Source organism: Bison bison, unplaced genomic scaffold (genome assembly GCF_000754665.1).
Source record: "Bison bison bison isolate TAMUID 2011002044 unplaced genomic scaffold, Bison_UMD1.0 scf7180017864380, whole genome shotgun sequence".
NCBI lineage: Eukaryota > Metazoa > Chordata > Mammalia > Artiodactyla > Bovidae > Bison > Bison bison.
The window spans coordinates 1,293,184-1,297,699 of record NW_011494952.1 but is presented as its reverse complement, the minus strand read 5'-3'; positions in this window follow the sequence as shown (position 1 = coordinate 1,297,699).

Sequence of the window (4,516 nt, the reverse complement as noted above, 5' to 3'; positions counted from 1 at the left end):
GCTTTATTCTTGCATCATATCAGGTGATATATAGTTTTGATTTTTTCCATGACTAATAATGCTAACTTGATTAAGGTAGTGTCAGCCTGGCTTCTCCAATGAAACTTACTCCTTTGAGTTAAAAAGTATTTGTTAATGAGGTACTTTATGGGGAGGGAGGAGGGAGGAGGGTTCAGCATGGGGAACACATGTATACCTGTGGCAGATTCATTTTGATATATGGCAAAACCAATACAATATTGTAAAGTTAAATAAAATAAAATAAAAAAATAATAAATCCAAAAAAAAGAATATGTAAATATTATGCCTCTCAAATTATTTAAATTTTTTGTGACTATGTGGTCTCATGGATCCCTATCTTATTCAAGGGATATGATTCATCATTGTGGTTATTTATTTAATTCTCAAATTTCTTGGATTTAACTAGAAAGAATCCTTTTAACTTGACTAACGTGTCCTAGAATGTTTTGAGTATTTTTTTTTGACGTGATATTCCAGGTTCATCTTGTAGTTTCCTTGCCTGAACCTGGAATTAGCCATTCCTCAAAGAGCTTTGCGGAGAAGGCAATGGCAACCCACTCCAGTACTCTTGCCTGGAAAATCCCATGGATGGAGGAACCTGGTAGGCTGCAGTCCATGGGGTCGCTAGGAGTCGCATATGACTGAGTGACTTCACTTTCACTTTTCACTTTCATGCATTGAAGAAGGAAATGGCAACCCACTCCAGTGTTCTTGCCTGGAGAATCCCAGGGACGGGGAGCGTGGTGGGCTGCCGTCTATGGGGTCGCACAGAGTCGGACACGACTGAAGTGATTTAGCAGTAGCAGCAAAGAGCTTTGAATTTTTCTGGTGGAGAGTGGTCATTAGAAGACAAGATATGGGAGCTAAGTGTGCTCATTGCTATTGGGGTATTGCTACCAGACCCTTTCAGTGAAAAGAATTGGTGAATATGTGTTGAACATACACACACACACACCCCTACACTTACATGCATTTCTGTATCTATAAATATACACTGAAAACCGCAAGTTCACACTGATATCTTCAATTCCAAACCAACACCACACAATTTTTTCTCATTTTCTCCCTTTCAATAATAGTAATTATCTTTTTCAAAAGTAAAAAGCCTGCTTCCAAAATTCTTATCCATTTAATGGTTTTACCAACCTCCTTTATGTAATCTATCTCCCATAATTACTGCCACCCTTTCCTCATGTAGATGCCTTCATCACTGAACTCAGGCAATTACCCAGCTCAGGCTTCAATACTTCACATATAGTTGTCCTTCCACAAGACATTCTCAGCCTGCTCAGACTCTGACAGCCTTCTCCAGGCTTCCCCAGTCTATAGACATCCTTCTCACTCCTTTCAGGCTTCAATAAGACACCCTTCCTATGGATGCTCTTACTGAGCTTTTGGGGCTTTGACTCCCACACAGAGAAACTTTTCTCATTCAACTAAGGTGCCAGCACCCTCAGTCAGGTGCATCTTTCACAAGGAGAAGTTTCTCATCCAGCTTGAGCTCCAACACTGTGAGTCAGGATGCCTCTTGGGACATTTTGCTCACTTCATTCAAACTCTAGCACCCAGACACCCTACATGAGTCAGACATCACTGGGATTCTTACACGGACTTCTTACACAGAAGCCTCTTAGACTTCTCTTTACACATTTTTCTACACTCTATGTTAGGTTACCACTTCCAGGCACGGATACCTCCTTACATATCTTGGGTCTCCCCCATCTCTCTCAGATGTGGACCGTCATCTTACTTGACCCCTTCTAATTGCTTTGGGACTAAATTGCTCAATGAGGAAATAAAGAGATAGATAGGAGGAAAAAAGGAAGAGTAATGATTATGTTTTCATGAAAATGAATTTCTAGAATTCTTACCCTGATGTATTATCATTTATAAATGGACTTCCTTACACAGTGGAAATGTTCTTAATATCATTAACCGGAAGAAAATTATGTTTATTCTTCCTTTTTTTAAAAAAATAAGATAGTTGAATGTTAAAAGTGATCAAACTTTACAGTCACTGAGGAAAGGGAGAACTCTGAAGGATTTGTCTATGCAGGACAAATAGATTATATTGGAAACAGATATTTTGTGCCTGGAGCCAATTTAGCAACTATTTCTAATTCTAAGAAGTGTCTGCATTATGCAATTATTCATATTTCTTAGCCTTTTTCTGGGTCACTGTTCCCTTTTGAGAATCTAATGAAAATTACAGCTCTTCTCAAGTACAGCGTATATACTGATGCAGATACACAGGCATGCATAAGTACACACAACTTGCATTCAAGTTCACCGTGTTAACATTCTTTTCTATACAGTATTTGACTTCAAGGTCAATGACAGACATAAGTCTTTCAATACTATGAAAGACTTATGTCTATCATAATATAATATAAACATAACATCAGCATCCAGTCTTTGCAGCCAGACCAACCTAAGCTTAAAAACAAACTACCATGAGCTTCATTTACACTTTGATATTGACATCCCTGAATCTTATTTATAAAATGGATATAATAACTGTGTTAGGTTGCAGCCCTGGTGGCTCAGAGGATAAAGACTCTGCCTGCAATGAAGGAGACCAAGGTTTGATCCCTGAGTCTGGAAGATGCCCTGGAGAAGGGAGTGACTACCCACTCCAGTACTCTTGCCTGGAGAATTCCATGGACAGAGGAGCCTGGAGGGAAACAGTCCATAGGGTCACAAAGAGTTGGACACAACTGAGTGACTAGCACTATAATAACTATCTTTGGGCTTCTGTGAGAGTTTGAGTTTATGTAGAAGACAGTATTTCTACATGAACTCATACTGGTTTCTCAGATGAGTCAATTTTTACTATATGACTATTTGGGACCATCTGAACATTTTATAAAATGCTTTAGCTTCTCACTAGATGCTTGGTGCCATCTTGGAAAAAGGGTTTTGGAAATCCAAGTTCTTTCAGTTTCTATCCTTTGGTACTGTTATGAAAGATATTTGCTGAGTGACAGTTCTTGAGGTGTAAAGGAACCTATAATACCTACTGTATTAATTCTTCCATAAAAGTCAGAAATTCCAATTTAAAAATGCCTTCAGAGTTTCTCTGGGAGAGTCAAGCAGGTCAGAGGGAAGTGATAAGTGAAGGCAGTAGAAATTCCTCTAAAAGTAGCAGTTATTTCTCAGCTCAGACCAGTGCTTCAGTAGAGGAATGTGGGCCTAGGTTACCAGAGTATAGACGTTTTTCAGATAAGTAAGTCATTTGAAGTTTTATAAGAAATTTCCCAATTTTAACATATTGTGTGTTCAATCAATTTGCAAACTCTGCTTTTAATGGAGATGTGTTCCCTATCCTGAACTCCCCCTCCCCCCTCCCTCCTCATCTCATTCCTCTGGGTCATCCCAGTAAACCCATGGCCGATTCATGTCAATGTATGGCAAAAATCACTACAATATTGTAAAGCAATTAGCCTCTAAATAAAATAAATAAATTATAAAAAAATAAATGGAGATGTGTCTATGTGTCAATATTGCTCTATTTTTTGGATAAAAAGAAGGAAATGTATAACTACATGAAAACATATGTCAAGAGTAGCAAAAGATTTTATCTATAATCATAAGGCTATTTAAAATAGTAAAAAGAGAAAGAAGAACCTGCTTAGGCTTCTCAGCAATTATACAAATGTCCCTAAAATCTAAAAAAAGAGAGATAATATTATTTAATTTTATTATTATAACTTGAAAATGGCATTGATGGCATTATGCATATTTGATTATTATAATCCTATAATTCTAACATATTTAAAATTGATGTGATCATGAGATACTTTGAATGAATAACCAGAACTAAAACTTCAACAAGTTTATTTATAAATTCTAGAAAGCCAACTTGGCATCTGCTCTATATAAATTGTTTTTGTGTTTTCCAAATTGTGATTAATGTATCAAAAGGACCAAACTTTTATTTGAATATCCTCGTTAAAGTGCAGCAATTCAAACTAGAGTTATTCTTATCAAGCAAGATTGAAACAAAACAATACAATACTTTCCTGAAAAGAACTGTTAACTTTGAATCTTACTCTAAATTAAGAAAATGTGTTTCCCTGAGTCAATAAATTATTTTCTTCTAAAAAGTATGCTTTGGGACCCCTTACTGCACTGAGATCATTTCCTTCATGTGGTCCTACGGAACTAGGACCTAAACAAATACTCAATTACACAACAGTGACTGCACACACTGTCAAGAAACCAATGAAACACACAAAACCAAAATTGAGCTAATCTTCAACAGAAAATGAAATACTTAAAAAGCCAATTGACCCATATAAGGTAAGTTTTTTCCTAATAAACCTTGATTCCCTTAACAAAATCAGGTTTATGGCAGTTTCACCAGTATTGAATATGCAGGGATCCCCACACTTTTGCCTATTCCACTTCTTGTTAATACAAAAACAAGCCCCACAGAAAACTAGTTACAAGAAAATGCTTTTTCAGAATCTTTACAATGTCTTTTAGGAAGTAA